Source organism: Nyctereutes procyonoides, unplaced genomic scaffold (assembly GCF_905146905.1).
Source record: "Nyctereutes procyonoides isolate TBG_1078 unplaced genomic scaffold, NYPRO_anot_genome, whole genome shotgun sequence".
NCBI lineage: Eukaryota > Metazoa > Chordata > Mammalia > Carnivora > Canidae > Nyctereutes > Nyctereutes procyonoides.
The window spans coordinates 3,027,178-3,046,911 of record NW_026575122.1 but is presented as its reverse complement, the minus strand read 5'-3'; the positions used below and the strand labels follow the sequence as shown (position 1 = coordinate 3,046,911).

At 40.8% G+C, this 19,734-nt stretch overlaps 2 pseudogenes; both read left to right on the top strand.

The window, feature by feature from the left end:
* The first annotated feature begins 5,504 nt into the window (after window positions 1-5,504).
* LOC129517059 (small nucleolar RNA SNORA70) lies at window positions 5,505-5,628 on the top strand (annotated as a pseudogene).
* A 2,158-nt stretch (window positions 5,629-7,786) lies between these two features.
* On the top strand, window positions 7,787-12,900 carry LOC129516792 (protein S100-A6-like; annotated as a pseudogene).
* The last annotated feature ends 6,834 nt before the right edge of the window (window positions 12,901-19,734 follow it).

Here is a 19,734-nt window from a genome sequence, read left to right as displayed (position 1 = left end):
TATATGGGTTTCCTTTTATAAAACTGCTTTATTGAACTGGTATAAATTGTCAACACACCAATAAAGATCCCAAAACTCATGTTTTACTTGGGTCATTCGTAGGGTAACCATGTGCTTCAGTGGGACTATCAAGACTGAAATAAATCTAGTCTCTAAAAAGTAGTGGATTCTCTGTATGTTTACGACAGCTCTTTCCAGACAACATATAGAGAAATTAAGAGGTAAGAATAGTAAGGGGATAATGAGGTGTTCTACGTTTGGAAATACAATTTTTTTTCTTTCAAAATGGAGTTTTGAGAAAGTGTATTGTTTCAGAAAGTGAACAAAGATCAACTGGAATTTGAAGAGCTGCTATGAAGAGATTACCTAGAGTTGCTTCATTTGCCAAGTTGATGTGATTTCTCTCTCTTGGGCTCGTTTCATCCCAATTCCTTACTTTTTCTTTTTGGCAAAAGTAGGTTTTCTTCTTCAGTCACTAAAACACTCAGTCCTTATTTTGAACTATCAGAGATTTGCTTCATAGGGATAATAATTCAAACATTTTTATTAAGACTTTTTTGGTGGGCAATGTTACCCAAATACATGATTAAAACCAGATATTTTCAATGGATAAAACATATTTTTTTTATGATGTAAACAGTTGATATTTCTACTCCCTGGATTCTGAGCAAGTAAAACCATATTGGGAATGCCTAGACTTAAGCATGTGTAGTTATTAATGATTAGCGTATTTATGGTAACCATCACTCCATTTACAGAGATCTAGGTTTTACCGCCCATTTGTATCATGATGCAAATCCACCAGCTCTAACCAGCCTGTCTAAGGCAGACTCAGAACCATTGGAAATTGAATTTGGCCAACCTAAGTCTTAAAAAGTACTGTTTTTCTAAAAAAATCTAGGCTACTTAATGGTTTTCTTAATGACCCTATGGTCACTAAATCTGCATCTTTTTACTGCAACTCATCTAAAGCTGTTTGTTAGAGGTGGTTATAGTTTCTCTGAGGATTTAAAATGAGATTAAACACCTCTGACTCCTTTTAACACCACTGCATCCTCCTTTTCCTCCCCAGGCTCACCATCACACTCCATTTCATATTTGCTTAACATTTATGATATGCCAAGAACTATAAAAAAGACAAAATTTCTTCCCTTGAGATAGCAACTTAAAGTATCACCTTACTTTTATTGTGAGTGTTGGGGGAGCATTTCCCCCCATCACTTGTATATGTATTAGCAGGAAATATAGGCGCTGGTACCCTTTTGAGCATGGGAAATTTTTATTTTATTTATTCATTCATGAGAGACACGGAGAGAGGCAGAGACACAGGCAGAGGGAGAAGCAGGCTCCATGCAGGGAGCCCGACGTGGGACTCGAGCCTGGGTCTCTAGGATCATGCCCTGGGCCAAGGGCGGATGCTCAACCACTGAGCCACCTGGGCGTCCCAGGAAATATTATGCAAATGTTAGACAAACTGATTGCTGAACTTGAACCTGGTAAGACAAATAGGCAAAAATGGGGCAAGGGAGAGTGACGGGACCATGGAAAAAGGGGGAAGCAGGACAAACAACCAATGTCCAAGAAGATCAAAAAGAAAAACCAACCCTTAATAGCTGGGAGCTGGCCTGGTACTGCCCACTGGGCCTTAGAGTCGATGGCACCCACAGCCAGGCCAAGATGTTTTCCTGTTGAGTATAAACCATGTCTTAGAGCACCGGTGTTGGGCGAGGTCACTCTGTCTTAGCAGTGAAGTGAAACTAAAACAAGACCACCGTGTAGTTTGGTCTGACCTTAATAAAAAGCAAGGTCACTGTGAAATCATAAAAATAATCAAATGTCCTCTTTCCCAACGGAGTGACTCCTGGTTCTTTACCAATTGTAGCTTGAGCCTCTCTTCACTTGTCCTGTCTTCTAGATAAAAATGATGGAGATACCCAGTTGCAGAATGGGTATCTCAACAGCACCCAATCCATGACAAATGCTTGCTTTTTTGGACTCTCCCCCAAAATGTCTAGCACAAGCCAAATTCCCATAGGAAGCTCCTTCTGACTCTTTCTCACCGTGATGCCCCCCCCCCACACCTTTCTACCATGATGTGTGGTCTCCGTGGTTGCAATGAGCCCAGCCAATAAACCTAATTTGTTTGACTGACTTATGTGTTACTTGTCGTCTTTGGCTGCAGTGCCTCGACAAGAGGCAGGCCCAGACTTAGAACTGCTATATGTTTTCTTTTTTTTCCAGCTGTCAGAATCTTCTGAGCCTGCTTTAAAAATGGAGATGCCTGGATTCAGTCCTCGATCACCTGAACCTCTTCAGAGGCCCGGGATCTGCACTTTAATAAGCTTCCCAAGGGTGACTCTTACGTGCATGTAAATGACTGCTTGCTTTGTTTTCCACGTGTGCTGAAGAAATGTCTATCCGAGGGAAGCCAGTGTGAGGTTTTGCACCTGATATAAATCTGTATCCACTTTGTTGGGAGGTTACCTCCAAAACGTGGCCAAGTTTAAAAATACATTTTAGTAAATATAGCCCATCCCTGTTTTTACAGATTCTGTATGTGTGAACTCACCTACTTGCTAAAATTTGTTTGCAATCCCCAAATCAATATGCTCGGTACTCTCATGGTCACACACGGGTATGTGCAGAACCCGGGGAATTTGGGGTAGCCTGATGCACGTGCTCCCAGCTGAGGATGAAGAAGTCACCTCTGCCTCATTTTCGCTCTCACAGAGGACAGGAGGGTGGAGAAGGTTGGGGGAGGGCAGGGCAGAAGCACCTGCTCTGGGGCCAGCTGGCTGCCCTTTGATCCCAATTCTGGCATCTGTTAGGAAGGCGGCCTCAGGCAAGTGGCTCAGCCCTTGTGAACCTTCTGCTCATGCACTCTCTTTCTCTTTGTTATGGCAAAATAGGCATCACATAAAATTTACTGTTTCAGCCATTCAGTGGTATCAGGTGCATTCACGATGTTCTGCAGCCATGACCACTATCCATTTCCGGAACTTTTTCATCCCAAACAGAAGCTCCGTACCCATTAAGCAACAACACTCCATCCCCTTCTGGTCCCAGCCCCTGGCAACCACTATTCTACTTTCTGTTTCTAGGAACTTGTCTATTCTAAGCGGGATTATGAGATAGTTGTCTTTTTAGCCAAATCATGTCTGGCTTATTTCACTTAGCCCAATATTTTCAAGTTTTAACCATGTCGTAGCGTGCATCAGAGTTTCATACCTCGGTATAGGTGAGTAATATTCCATTGTAGGTATGTACCATGTTTTGTTCATCCATTCGCATGGACATTTGGATTATTTCCATTTTTTAAAAGATTTTATTTATTTTTTCATGAGACACAGAGAGAGAGAGAGAGAGAGAGAGAGAGAGGCAGACACAGGCAGAGGGAGGAGCAGGCTCCATGCAGGGAGCCCAACGCAGGACTCGATCCCGGGTCTCCAGGATCACCTCCTGGGCCAAAGGCAGCGCTAAACTGCTGAGCCACCCAGGCTGCCCTATTTCTATCATTTGCGTAATGTGACACTGCTATGAACATTCGTTCGCATGTATGTGTTTGAGTCCCTGTTTTCAATTCTTTGGGGTATTTATCTAGAATTGTTAAGTTACATAGCACTTTTGGTGAGGGATGGAAGCAGAAAAATGTTCACTTTCAGGCCAGAAGGCTGACCTATATCGGCTGCATAGTTCTGATAAGAATCAAATATGTGTTGGTTGCCACCACTCCACTCATCTTTTTTTTTAAGGTTTTACTTTAAGTGATCTCTAAACCCAACGCGGGCTCAAACTCACAACCCCAAGATCAAGAGTCACATGCTCTACCAACTGAGCCAGCCAGTGCCCCTGGTGGCCCTATCCTAAAGGGTCTCATGACTGCCTGCAAATCTCACCAACAGTTAATATCCGACTGAATGATAAGCACCAGAGAAATCTTTTAAGAAGTCAAACCACTTGCGAATAGTAGTTTTACAAGTAGAAGTTCCGGGCACCTGGGTGGCTCAGCCGGGTAAGCACCTGCTTTTGGCTCAGGTCATGATCTCAGCCTCCTGGGATCGAGCCCCTGCATCAGGCTCTCTGCTCATCAGAGAGTCTGCTTCTCCCTCCCTAGGCTCACACTCTGTCTCAAATAAATAAATACAATTTTTAAAAAACAAGTAGAAATTCAAGGAAGACACTAAGCACATAGGCAGCAGCTTCGAACGCCGACGGTTCCAGGGTCCCTGTGCGGCTTAAAGAAGCTACTGAGTTGTATCATATTGTGTCTCAAGACTTCTTTCCCGACTGCTGCCCTCCCTGACCCCGCAACACTCCTAGGCTTGACTTTTTGAGGAACTGCCAAACTGTTCGACAGCAGTTGCAACATTTGCACATTGGCACCCGCAGTGCACAGGGCTCCAGTTTCTCTCTACCGTTTCACCAATACTTGTGATTTTCCTTTCTAAAAAAAAAAAAAAAAAAAAAAAAAAAAAGGCTATGGCACCTAATGGGTGCAGAGTGACATTTTCTTTCTTTGTAAAATCTAAAAAGTAGAATCTGGGATCCCTGGGTGGCGCAGCGGTTTGGCGCCTGCCTTTGGCCCAGGGCACGATCCTGGAGACCTGGGATCGAGTCCCACATCTGGCTCCCTGCATGGTGCCTGCTTCTCCCTCTGCCTGTGTCTTTGCCTCTCTCTCTCTCTCTCTGTGACTATCATAAATAAATAAAAAAATTTTTTTTAAATTAAAAAGTAGAATCTACCAGAATGAGTTGCTTTCAGACTTGAAGATTCTAGTTGACGTGATAGACAAGCATCCCCCTGCTTCTTGAAAGTTCGCCTTATGCCGTTTCACTGTTACGAAAGACCCACGTCGGTACCTGTCTGGTTAATGAAAGAAATGCGAAGAGGATTTCTGCTTTTACACAAGGGGCAAAAAGTGAAGACCGTGGTGAGGGTTTGTTTCGTGGATCGTGGGGCGAGTGGCCCCACCAGGCTTCTTCCCTGGGAGCCACGCTCAGCGTCCCCGCATCCAGCTCCCACAGCTTTGAACTGCTCCTGCACATCTGTGCTTTATCTTGATTTTTTTTGTCATGCATCTGTTAGCAAGATGTGTCCTAAAGCATCAGGGAAGCTTAAAAGAGGTGTTTCTGGGGGGGTCTGGGAATGCTAAAAACTGTTCTATATAAATTAATAGTGACTGCCTCTCTGCTTTACACCATTTTGGCTTCTACCACCGTTGGCACTGCAGTGAAAGGAGTGACACCGGCCCTTCCTGGGGGGGGGGGGCACGTCTTTAGGGCGCTCCCCCGGCAGGGAGACCCACGGCCCCGGGGTGCACACGCACGTGCCCTGACGGAGTGCCATCGGACTGCTCCTTGGAGGGCCTGGGCCATGCCCCCCGGCCGTCGGGGTGCCAGTACCTCCAGGCCTACAGCCTCTCAGGCTGCAAGAAAGGAAGCTCGGAGTTCCTGAGTCTTGCCTTTCCATTTTCCTAACTTGTGTCTTTTAAAGATCAAAAGGTCTGCAGCCGATGGAGGCGACTGTGCTCTTTGACCCAGTGTGCCAGGGCCGCAGACAGTAGCCTCCCTGGCAGCGAATGCAGCCTGTTGATTGTATGGGTGCCCCCCCCCACCTCGGGCACAGCCCCTCATGGTGCACTTTGAGATCTGGCCTCCTGCTCTCTCCCATCGAGGCAGCAGACAGGTGTGCAAGGTGCCTCTGGGAAGCCCCAGGGCACAGTAGCCAGGGCACACGTCGGCCAAGTCCTCACGTCCATCCACACCGAGCTGCGGAACAAGGAGCAGGTGACCGAGGCCCCACGCAGGGTTCAGGTTCCCTGGCGGCCAGCAGGTCCGCGTCTCCAAGAAGTGGGGCTTTACGAAGTTTAATGCGGACAAGTTTGAAGATATGGTGGCTGAAAAGCGGCTCATCCCAGTTGGCTGTGGGGTCAGATACATCCCTAATCGTGGCCCCTTGGACAAATGGAGGGCTCTGCACTCATGAGAACCTTGCGCCACCCGAACCCTATTCATGCCCACCAATAAATCCTGCTTCCTGTCAATAAAATAAAATAAAATAAAATAAAGATCAAAAGGTTTTAAAATGATGAGTCCAATGTATCATTTTTCTTCTTTTAGGGTTTTTGCTTTGACCTTGCCTAACCCAAGATCACGAAGATCTTCTCCTATGTTTTCTTCCAGAAATTTGGGCTTTTGTATTAACTCGATTTAATATTTGTTTATAGTGTCTATGGTTCACTTTTTTTCCATATGAAAGCCCAATTCCAATGTTTGTTGAAAAGACTACTCTTACTCAATTAATTGACCTTGATGTCTTTTGATAGTCACTTGGCCACATATGTGTGCATCTATTTCCAGGCTTTTTATTCTATCCCATTAATCTGTATCAGGTCTCTCCTTATTTTAATACCACACTCTCTTGATTACTGCTACATAAGTAGAACTGGTAATTAGGTAATTTGTGAAATAGGCTCTCTTCTCTCTTACATGAGCCTCCTACCTGAGCCCGTGCTCGTCCCTGCCCCTGGGCTCCACTGGGTTCCGAGACATCAGGATGTGAGAGGGAAGGGATGGTGGAGCGGATGTTTGTTGGTTGACCCAACCTGGACCGTAGTCCCGACTTTCCCAGCCAATCTCCCCCCTGTACAGGTGTGCATGAGACCCACTTCTGGTTAGTGAGACATATGGTACTTCAGCGGCCACATCTGTCACACATCTCATATCTATCTTATGAGAAAATCTTGGCACGAAAGTGATGATAGGTCTGTACAAATTCATCAACATTATAGAAAAAGTTTAAAATTTTTGCTGACTCGTAGTGGGTAGGTAGTGACATCTTCATCTCTGAAGACACATTTCATGACATTTTCCTCCTCTGGGATGTTTGCGATCCTAATGAATGCTCCAGCTACACTTTATCCGTATGATTACCAGAAACCCTGACCCTCTTTGTTGTTCAAATAATAGATTCCAAGTATATCGGACAAGGACCCTACATAATTATTATTATTCTACTACTACTGGTAGTGGAAAGGCTAGCAGTGTGTACCATACTGTTTATAAAAAAACCCAGACATTTCCGCATGGCTATTGTTTCTTGAAGCACGTCTGTAACACAGGTACCCAGTCTTAACCACTATCAGATAATAAAATGCTTTAAAACGGCATTTCAAAAATTAAGTCTAAGTTGCTCAAAGACATACGGCTGCACCCCAGTGATCGCAGGTGAGGGCAAACACTGAGGTAGAATTTTTCCTGCGCGAGAATTGAAATCCGCACTACTGCACCCTACAGTACTGTAATTTCCACATTAGTCAGTGTTCATTAGCATACGCTGCTGAACTGGGAATTAAGTATTAAACACAGACTTGATTACATTTTCTTAAAAGATCCCTAGACCAGACTCCGAGTGACTGACTGCATGAAGCAACACTACCCGTTAGACAACAGCAGCAGCAAAAGGATAACTGGGGTCTTGTTTGGTGACTCGCCTGAGGTCAGATGGTCTTGGGGCTTTGCAGTGAGGACCAGGTCCTCAGGAGGGTTCTCAGGTGTGGTGGTAGGAACTGCAGCCTTCCCAAGAAGGGCAGAAAGCCTGGAGAGCAGGGGCACCTGGGGGCTCAGCGGGTGAGCGTCTGCCTTCGGCCCAGGGTGTGACCCCGGGGTCCCGGGATCAAGTCCCACGTCTGGCTCCCTGCGTGGAGCCTGCTTCTCCCTCGGCCTGTGTCTCTGCCTCTCTGTGTGTCTCTCATGAATAAATAAATAAATAAATAACATGGAGAGCATGTTGGTGGATGAGAGTGCAAACACATCTCGGTTCTGCTACCCTCCTCCCTCCGTAGATCCCTCCTACCTGCTTGTCTACCTGCCAACCCGTTCCCAGCAGATTCATCGTTCCCCTGTGGTAAGAGCAGAAGACACAGAAAGTCAGCTGGATTTGTGTAAATGTATTTTACATCTATGTCTTTTAAATGTAAAGCCCTTTGTGAGTAAAATGTTTCAGACCAGGGGAATTAAACTATTGTTCACTAGTGCAGGTCTATGACTGGTTGTTGGGAACCTTATAAGTTTCTCAGTCTGTGTGAGTCACGAGATTTAGGGTGTTTTTTGTTCCCCCGCAGCAAAGCTTCAGTTCTTAAGAGGTTTTCAATCTCTAAAGCTAGCACTTTGAAAGAGAAAAAAGAAAGAAGTAAATAATTGCTTCCCATGTATGGCTTCCATATTTTTTCCTCATAAGATTAAAACAAATTTTTTTGCTTTTTTTTTATTTTATAGAGAGGAAGAGGGAGTATGTACCAGTGGGGAGAGGGGCAAAGGGAGAGGGAGAGAGGGAATCTTAAGCAGTCTCCAAGCCCAGCACGGAGCCCGTCGTGGGGCTTGATCTCACGACCCTGAGATCATGACCTGAGTAGACATCAAGAGTCGGCTGCTTAACCGACTGACCCACCCAGGTGCCCCTCATATGGTCTAAAAAATAATAAGAACTTTATTGAGATAAATTTCACATACAATGAAGTTCAGCCTTTTAACGTGTATAATTCAGTGACATTTGGCACATACACAGAATTGCAGAATTATCTCCACCACCTTATCTTAGAACATCCTCATCACCCTAAAAAGGTCATATTCATTAGTAGTCACTCCACCTTTCCCACTGCCCCCAGCCTCTGGGAACCACGACTCCACTTTCTGTACCTTTGGATTTGCCTATTATGGACACTTCTATATATGGAATCATACATTGTGTGGCTTTTTTCATTTAGCAAAATGTTTTTAAGATTTTCATCTATGTTGTAGCATGTATCAGTACTTCATGCCTTTTCATCACTGAATAATATTTCATCATGTGGCTATACCACATTTTGTTTATTCAGTTGTCCACTGGTGGACATTTGAGTTTTTCCCAGTTTTTGGCTATTATGAATAATGTTATGGGCATTTGTGTACACATTTTTGTGGGCCATATGCATAACTAATCTTGGGCATACACCTGCAAGTTAAAAATTGTAGTATAATTAGACTATTGCCTCAGAATATTCATGTAGATGAATTCATTTTACTCTCTAGGGTGTAATTCACATATGATCCAATTCCATTTTTTAATTAATTAATTAATACATTTTATTGTATTTATTGTATTTTTAAAACTTCCAGTATAAATTAACATGATGTTATATTAATTTCAGGTGTTATGATAAAGAGTTTCAACAATTCTATACATTACTCAGTGCTCATTATGATGAGTCTTAATCCCCATCCCTTATTTTACCTATCCCACCCACCCACCTGCCCTGTGGTAACCACCAGTGTGTTCTCTACATTTAAGAGTCTGTTTTTTTTTTTTTGTCACTTTTCTTTGTTCATTTGTTTTGGTTCTTAAATTTTTAATAGGAGTAAAATCATATGGTATTTGTCTTTCTCTGATTTATTCACTTAGCATTATACTCTTTAGATCCATCCATGTTGTTGCAAATGGCAAGATTCCATTCTTTTGAAAGAATGAAAGTACTCAGCCATAAAAAATGAATGAAATCTTGCCATTTGCAACAACATGGATGGATCTAGAAGGTACAATATGTGTATCATGTCTTCTTTATCCACTCGTCCACCAGTGGACACTGGGGCTGCTTCCATATCCCGGCTATTGTAAATAATGCTACTACAAACTTAGGAGTGCATATATCTTTTCAAATTTTACTGTTTCCCTCTAAACCTACTTTGTTCAGGACTTTTATCACAATTGGATGTCATCCTTTGTCAAATCTTTTGCATCTATTGAAATGACTACATGATTTTTATTCTTTCTCTTGTTAATGTGATGTATCACGTTGATTTACATATATAGAACCATTTGCATCCCAGGAATAAATCCCACTTGATTGTGGTGAGTGATTTTTTTTTTATTTTTTATTTTTTTATTATTATTTATTTATGATAGTCACAGAGAGAGAGAGAGAGGCAGAGACACAGGCAGAGGGAGAAGCAGGCTCCATGCACCGGAAGCCCGATGTGGGACTCGATCCCGGGTCTCCAGGATCGCGCCCTGGACCAAAGGCAGGCGCCAAACCGCTGCGCCACCCAGGGATCCCCAATTGTGGTGAGTGATTTTTTTAAATGTATTGTTGTTTGCTAATACTTTGTTAAGGATTTTTGTACCTAGGTTCATCAGAGATATTGGCCTGTCATTTTCTTTTTTGTGGTGTCTTTATGTGGTTTTGGTATCAAGGTAATGCTGGCCTGAATAGAATGAATTTGGAAGTTTTCCTTTTTCTATTTTTTGAAATAGTTTGAGAACAGGTAATAACCATTCTTTTTTTAAGACTTTATTATTTTTTTCAAGGTTGTTTATTTATTTGAGAGAGAGAGAGAGAGAGAGAGAGAGCAGGAGCGGGGAGGAGGAGCAGGAGAGGGAGAACCAGACTCCCTGATGAGGAGGCAGCCTGATGTGGGGCTCCATCCCAGGACCCTGAGATCATGACCAGAGCCAAAGGCAGATATTTAACTGACTGAGCCACCCAGGTACCCCATTGTTAACTCTGCTTTAAATGTTTGGTGGAATTCACTTGTGGAGCCATCTAGTCCTGGGCTTTTGTTCACTGGGAGTTTTTTCATTACTAATTCAATTTCATTGCTCATAATCATTCTGTCCAACTTTTCTATTTCTTCCTGATTCTGTTTTGGGAGGATGTTTCTAGGAACTTATCTATTTCTCCTATATAATTTTTCATCATACTCCTTTATAATCCTTTGCATTTCTATGGTTTCTCCTTTCATTTCTGAGTTTGTTTAGTAGTTCCATTTTATAAACCATAATATTTTATTTTATTTTGAGTTTATTTAACTCATTAATCTGTATACCCAAAGTGGGGCTTGAACTCATGACCCTAAGATCAAGAGTTGGTGTTCTTCCAACTGAGCCAGCCAGGCACCCAAAACATAGTATTTTAAATTAATTGACCTTGAAGTTAGTACTTGAAGTAGCACAAAAAAATGGTGGGACTGTTAGGATACCTTATTTACAGTCAAATTATAAATGTGAAGATAATCTTGTGTATCTTGAACAGAATGCAGAAGTATATTAAAAGACTGATAGTCCATGACCAGGTGGGATTTATTCCAGAAATGCAAATGTTTATAACTTTGAAAAATACTAATATAATTTATCATATTAATAAGTCAAGGAGAAAAACTGTATGATCATTTTGATTGATGCCAAAAATGCATTTAATAAAATTTAATATCCATTTCCAATGAAAACATTCAGCAAAATAGAATTAAATGAATATATCCTTAACTGATTAATGTCTGGAGCAAAACAGAGGTGCCACTAATATATTAAAACAAGGAGTCCAATAAGAACTGAAATGGAAGCAGCAAAACTGTCATTTTTGGAGGTTATTTTAAACTACATGTACAAATGTAATAGTTGGCTTATATACAAAAAATGCCTAGTCATAAAATATAGTGGCAGACAACACATCAATTTCAATAGCCACAAAAATTTAAAAAACATAAGAAAACTTTAACAAGAAGCATTATATGAAGAAAATGATCAAACCCCATTGAGATCTGTTTGACTCCAAGTACAATGGTGATCACTGTGCCAGATGAATATATATTAACCTATAGATCAAAGTAGCATTTCAGATAGGTGGTAAGCAAATGCCATTCAGTGAGGGTTGGGACAATAGGTTCAACAGCAACAAAAAAAGACCAAGATTTTACTCCTTACAGAGTAAATATCTTCTAGATGGATCACATATGTAAGTGTGATAGATGACTCAGAAGTACTAGAGGGAAAAAATGCATAAATATATTTCCCTTTGAGATAGAGCAAACTTTTTAAAACCATGTCACAAAAATTCAGAAACCAAAAAGGATAAGATTGATATCTTTGACTTTTTATACTTTTGTGTTGCAGACAACCAAGTGAAAAATGAACTCACAATTCACACTATAAAAAAAGGAGAGAGACAGGTGACAAATCAGGACGATGTTTCAAAACATGATGCATAACAAAGTACTAAAAATAAAAATAAATATGTATACACATATGGTGGGGAAACAAAAGAAAAGTGACTGAAGAATGTGAACAGGAAATTCATAAAAAGAAGGACTCAAAAAAAAAAAAAGGAAGGAATCCAAATAAACGGTAAGCTTACAGGATGTTTAATCTTATCAGGAATGAAATACTAGCTAAGTAGAGTAACAATGAAATAGCAATTTTTGGTCCTCAACAAATATTGAAAAAGTTAATAACATTCAGAGTTGGATTTGGCTTCAGAAAATGCATACTTTCGTGTCCTATTGGTGGGAATGTAAATTGATACAATATTTCTAGAGGATAGTTTGGCAACATGCATAAAAAGACCCAAAACCCCACATAAAGGAATTTATCCAAAAGAAATACATGAGTAAGTGAGAATAGCTGTAACCACAGGATACTCACGTGGCTCTGTTGATAATGGTAGAAATTCAGAAGCAGCCTAGAGGAGTTGTGTCAAGGTGACACATGGATTCAGTAGAACACACTGCAACCTGTAGGCTAAGAGGCCCACTGGCCACTACCTGGGTCCCTCCACACTCTCCCAGTGCTGTGTGCTCTGAGCCTAGTGCCCAACCACCATGTGCCCCCGGGAACAGTCCATCGGCCTCCTCGTGGTCATCTTCTGCAAGTACTTGGGCGGGGAGGGCGACAAGAAGCCCCTGGGCGAGAAGGGCTGACAGAGCTGATCCAGAAAGAGCTCACCATTGGCCTAAAACTGCAGGATGCTGAAATTGTAAAATGATGGACAATTTGGATCAGAACAGGGGCCAGGTCAGGTGGTGAACTTCCAGGAATATGTCACCTTCCTGGGGCCCTTGACTTCGATCTACAGTGATGCTCTCAAGAGCTGAAAAAATAAATCAGAAAGGTGGAGAGCCTCTATAGGGCCTGCTTAAGTCAAATCCAGGGATGGGTAACTGTTCAGTAAGTGCCTTTTTTTGGTAAGAAAAAAAAAGAATACACTGCATCCTTCAAAATAAGAAAGTAGTTCTTTATTGATGGATATGGAAAGATTTCAGGGACAAATGATTGACTCAAAAGAAGCATGTTTCAGAATAGTGTATATATAGTATGTGATTTCACTTATGTAAAATTGCATTAATCTACAAATGGGTAGATATGCATAGAGAAATGTCTGGAGGATGTTCACCACGCTATCAGATGTTTTCTCTGGTGGGTGATGCAATTTTAGGCGTATTTTTACTTTCTTCTTTGTACTTTTCTGTCATGTCAGAATTTTGTTCACAGTGAGCATATATCATGTTCTAAAAACAGCAAGCTAGTTTTAAAAATTGACCCTATCCACGTGGGTGGCTTCGTTGATTGAGCTTCTGACTCTTGGTTTCTGCTCAGGTCATAAACTCATGGGCCGTGAGATCGAGCCCCAAAGAGGGCTCTGCACTCAGCTCAGAGTCTGCTTGAGATTTTCTCTGTCTCCCTCTGCCCCTCCTGCTCATGCTCTATCTCTCTCTAAATGAATAAACAAAATCTTTAAAAATAAATAAATAAAATAAAAATTGACTCTATCAAAAAAATGAAAAAAAAATGTGATCCTAAATACAGCTCCTTTCAGCACGACAATGCACGTGTTAGCAGGGTGGCACATATACGGGAGTAGTGATCATGTCAAGGACATTTCTTCCTTAAAACACCCTCAGTCCTAAAGAAAAATGTAAAAAAAAGCTCAGTAACTAGAGGAGATATTGAGAAGTATCTAGTACATTAGAAATAAGATGGTTCCTATAGAGTTGGATAACTCCACACCCAACCATGCGGCTTCAAAGAGTTCACATTGTATCCAGGGATCCTTTTAAAACATTTTACCACAAAAATATAACACTTCTACTCAAAAGTGGCATTCATTATTCAGAAACTTAAATCTCTTGAATTTGCACACATTCCTACGGCAAAATAGGTAAAAATGATGTGTCACAAGGCTAGGGAAAGCATCACCATAAAGCACTATTGACTTCCATGAAGGAAACATTGGTAGGTAGAGGCCAAAAAATAATATCAGGGTAAGGCTAAGTATATTGCACACCATTGCCAGAAACATATTTCTGGCAAAGAAACAAGATTGGTAAGTGAACTCTCAAATATATTTCAAGAGGGTATTATGTTCCAGGAGAATGGAATGGATTTAGGAATGGATTTAGTCTTCCCTTCCCTGGCCTAAAGCACTTCCAACACCAGCAATTATTAGGCAAGATCTCTATAATTTTGAAAGCAACAAATATAGGCTTTATATAATTTTTTAAAGTTTTCATTTTAATTCTGGTATCGTTCACACACACCTGAAATGTTAGTTTCAGGTGTACAATATATTTGACAATTCCACACGAAACCTGGTGCTCGTCATAAGCGCACTCCTTCCCCCCACCACCTGTTTTACCACCTCCCCTCTGGTCTCATCAGTCCTATAGAATTAAGAGACTGTTTCTTGATTTGCCTCTCTTTTTCCCCCTTTGCTCAATTGCTTCATTTCTTAAATTCCACAGATGAGTAAAATCATACGGTATTTGTCTTTCTCTCATTGACTTATTTTATTCAGTCATCAGTCAATGGACACTTGGGCTGTTTCCATAATCTGGCTCTTATAGACAATGCCACTATAAACATAGGGGTGCATGTATCCCTTTGAATTAGTGTTTTTGTAGTCTTTGGGTAAATACTCACTAGTGCAATTGCTGGGTCATAGGATAGCTCTGTTTTTAACTTTTAACCCCCACGCTGTTTTCCAGAGTGGCTACATCAGTTTGCATTCCCACCAAGAGTGCGAGAGGGGTCCCCTTTCTCCACATCTTTGCCAACACCTGTTGTTTCTTGTGTTGTTGATTTTAGCCTTTTTGACAATGACAGACTATTCATTGTAGTCTTAAAAAATATTTTATTTATTTATTTGAGAGAGAGAGAGCATGAGCAGAGGGGAGGAGCAAAGAGAAGGGAGAAGCAGGCTCCCCTCTGAGCAGGGAGCCCGATGCGGGGCTCAAACCCAAGAGGATCATGACCTGAGCTGAAGGCAGACGCTTAACTGGCTGAGCCACCCAGGCACCCCCTCTCATTGTAGTTTTGATTTGTATTTCCCTGATGATCAGTGATGTTGAGCATCTTTTCATTTTCTTTAGTATCTTCATCATTTTCAGTCTGTTGGCTGTCTGCATGTCTTCTTTGGAGAAGTGTCTGTTCATGTCTTCTGCCCACTTTTTAATTGGAAGTCATTGTTTTTTGGGTGTTGAGTTTATAAGTTCTTTATATATTTTGGATGCTGACTTCTTATCAAATATATCATTTGCAAATATCTTCTCCATTTCCATAGGTTGCCTTTTAGTTTCGTTGATTGTTTTCTTCACTGTCAGAAGCTTTTTATTTCGATGAAATCCCGATGGTTTGTTTTTGCTTTTGTTTCCCTTGCCTCTGGAGTCAGGTCTAGAAAGAAGTTGCTACACCAGTGTCAAAGAAGTTGCTGCCTGTGATCTCTTCTAGGATTTTTGTGGTTTCATGTCTCACATTTAGGTCTTTAATCCATTTTGAGTTTATTTTTGTGTACGGTGTAGAAAGCAGTCCAGTTCCTTTGCATGTTGCTGTCCAGTATGCTTTCCCAATTCCATGTGTTGAAGAGACTGTTTTTCCCATTGGATATTCTTTCCTGCTTTGTTGAAGATTAATTGACCATATAGTTGTGGGTTTATTTCTGGGTTTTCTCTGTTCTATTTATTGATCTATGTGTCAATTTCTGTGCCCTAATGACACACCAACAGCATTTTTCACAGAGCTAGAACAAAGAATCCTAAAATTTGTATGGAACCACAAAAGACTGAAAAAGACCCCAAAGCAACACTGAAAAAGAAAAGTACAGCTGGAGGCATCACAATTCTGGACTTCAAGCTATGTTGCAAAGCTGTAGTGATTAAAACAGTGTGGTACTGGCACAAAAATAGACACAGAGATCAACAGAACAGAATGGGCTTTATTTTTATTAAAAATTTCCATATATACTTATCTAGGGTTTTGTTTTTTTTAGGTAATGATGTCAATAGGCACCCCCTAAATAAACTTATTGTCTTAACTAAGCTTCCTTGACACTGTATATATTAAGTCAAGTTTTGTATTCTTACTGCTACTTGATTGAGAATTGTTAGACCCTGATGTCTTGAATCCCATTTCTAGTATTAGGAGTGTCACGCTGTTTAGTTTGGACAAAAGTGCTTATTTCTAGCAGATTTGGTCAGTCCAATTTAGAGACAGAAAGAGAACATCGCCTTATGCCACAGGGGGGCAGTAAGGTTTAATGAGATAATATTGATAAACCATTTTTAGGAAAAGGGAACAATGCTATGGATGTGCTTATTGCACAGGGACAACTAAAAGGGATAAGTGAAAGCATATGTAAACTTTAGTATCTTCAGTGTTTCACATTCATAAGTTCTACCTTAGTGCCTTGCCAAGGAAAACAAACAAACACCAAAAAAAAAAAAAAAAACCAAAAACAAAAAAACCCTTCAGTTTTAGAAACCAAAGTTCCCAAGGTGAGAGAAATGTTAACAGAAGACAAGCTTACCACACTGTTTCAGTGTTGTTCATCCTTATCTATTTGTTAATCATTAACTTCTGGATCTCTCTCTCTTTTTTTTTTTAAGGAATGTGCATTAGCCTTTTCAGTATAAAAACTGAAATTCAGAACCACGTATGTTGGAAAAGGGAGTGAAAATAGAGAACTCATTCAGATTAGTCAAACAGCTCTCTCCGTTCTATGTAGTAAAACAAGGTTTATCGTGGGATGCAGGGCTCGATTGGTGGCAAAATCTCTAAAGTCAATGCAAGGTTCTAGTACCAGCTGTAGAATCTTATAGAAACCTGAATGTTTCCCCCAGGGACCAATTCATTCATTGTCTATAGCCCTAACTTTGAGTTGAATGCAATTTGGAATATCTGCAACAAGAATGACTTATTCTTTAGAATTTCTTTTTCAGCTTTGGCAGATTTACTAACCAAGCTCCCAGGAGCAGCACAGTCAGAGCAGTGATTCTTACAGAGGGAGCGTCCGGAGTCAACCCCCGCCCCTCTGCTCCTCACTCAGGGATGGGTGAGAACCTCCAGTGTATGGGAGGGGGAAAGAATTCAATATTATAATTCTGGCAGAAACACTGATTTTGTAATAAAACCACATAAGGGAAAACTCTGGGAAAAAATGCGGTGTATAGGTCAACCAAGCTGGAGAAGCCCCGATAAATAAATACTGAAAACCGTTGTGAAGGAAGGAGGGTTGAAAAGAGCTGGTCATTTAGCTTGGAGCTTAAGAAAATTTTCTTGGCAAAAGAGGTGACAGAGGGATGGGAGGCTCATGCAGTACTGAATGTTCCATTGTCCTCCCCCATCCCAGGCTCCTCTAGTTCACGAGCAAGCTGTGAATTTGGAAGGCTTAATCTGTGGCTTGATTAGTTTGAAGAAAGGCTGGGTTCAGTTCAAATCATTGGTCCTGCATTTCTGAAATGAAACAGATAAAATTAATCCTTGCCAAACGTCAATTCCAAAAGGTTAAAGTATTTGATTGGGTCTAAAGATGGTTGAGAAAGTAAACAGGGCAAGATTTGGTAGCAAGAAAGGGAGAGAGAGAGCGAGAGAGGAGAATGAGGGAGAGAGAACGAGAGAGTATGCATGAGCACACTTGGGAAGAAAAGTCGGAGAGAGAAAACTAAGAGTTTATGTGATTTTTAAGTTTATAAAGAAACACAGGGTCACTAACAATAAATGATCACAAACTTGAATGTATAGTATTTAAAAATGCTACTTTCTACAATACACAGGGATTAAGCATTTTAAGGTAACAAGTCTATTACTGCCGGAAACTAGAATTACAAATAATAATCAAAAGCATATGTCATTTGGAGGCAAATAGCGTAGCAGACGTGCACACACTTCGGTACGTGTACCGTTCCCTGCATAATAATCACACTGAATTGTTAGAGCAAGGCATTCCCTGGAGAACAAACAGGGACGTTCCACCTGTATCCCTTGGAAGAAGACTTATTTTAAGATGGAAGCAGAGAGTAATACTCATACATATTTTTTTGTGTTTCCCATGACCTTTCTCTTCGGGCTGTTGTGGTACGGTTGGGTTTGGGTCCCCGTGTGGGTCAATGAGGGTTGTCTGGGCTGACTTATTTGGGTTAAAATATCCAAAGTAATTCTCCATTTGCCATCCTTCCTAAAATGCTTTGTGAAGTCATCAGTAGGTGGGTAAAACTGCTTAACATGGGAAAAATTTAATTCAGAAAACGTCTTTTTTTTTTTTTCAGAAAACGTATCTAAAAGATTCAAGTGAATTAAAGTCTGATTTATAAAGTTCTTTTTGAGATCTACAAGTTTGTATTTTAAAGCTCTCCTAGGATGTGGGCTAATTCCCACAAAACTTCCAACAAGAGGTTCTTTTAAACCTGTTTTAACAAACAGATAAAAAAAATCATTTTTAATTTGTTCATCATTCATATGCAAAGAAACACTGCCACAGAATTTCAAGAATGCTTGAGTTGACTTTCCGAGTAAGGCTAATGGTTCCCTCTGGACTGCTTTTCATTAATAATTTACTTAGTAAACACTCTCTTCAGAAAAAAGTACAAAAGTTGTGGTCTTGCCTCATTAGAACTATCTCATCTTTCTTTCTTTCTTTCTTTCTTTCTTTCTTTCTTTCTTTCTTTCTTCTCTTTCTTTCTTTTTTTTTTTTTTTAAGATTTTCTTTATTTATTTGAGACAGAGAGAGAGAGGGAGGGAGAAGAGGAAAGAATCTGAAGCAGACTCCATGCCAAAAGCAGAGCCTGACCATGAGGTCAAGACCTTAGCCAAAACCAGGAGTAGGACCCTTAAACCAGCTGAGCCACCCAGACACCCTGAACTATCTCATCTTCTTAAATACTAGGTTTATTTAGTGAGATATTACTCGAATCCTCATTATTAGTTTTAACCTAGAAGAATGGTAATTGTGTCATTGTGCAAAACAGTCCAGAAGGCAGTTCCTTCTGGTTTGACCTTAGCTATTTCTAGAACATTCATTTCAACATTAAACACGATTTTGGAAAATTTTGTGAGTTTTCTTTTTTGTTGTTGTTGACTTCGCTAATGAATATTTATCTGTAACTTTTTCCACATAAGTAAGGTGTTGGGAGATGGTGTAGACAGCGGCAAGAATACAAACCATTATTTGGAAGCGATAATAAGAATAAACTAGAGTCTACTAAGGTTGGAAGGTGAGGGAGAACTTTCCAGAAAAGTCCGGGCTAGAGCAGCTACTCCAGAGATCTGATGAGTGTGGAATTAATGTCATAGGCCACTAAACCAAAAGGTAGTTCATATGTAGCACAATCATGGCAATGGCTAACAAATACACTTATTTATATAAACTATGATAGTTTCATTATCAACTTAGGATAAATGGGAGGAAATGGAGAAAGACAACAGTTAGCATAAGAGAAGTTGTGTGGGAAAGATCTTCACCAAGACCCACGCAATGTAATTGTTATGAATTGCACGCTAGAACAAGAGATGAGCTGGGAGAAAGCTTTCCAGATGCTCCAACCCTCGTCGTAGAGAGGAAGCCATGGGATCTCAGGGCGGTGGAGTCACACTGCGGCGGAAGCAGGTCGTTGTCTTCATCTCTGAAGACATCATCTCTGATGATGTCTGAAGTCTGA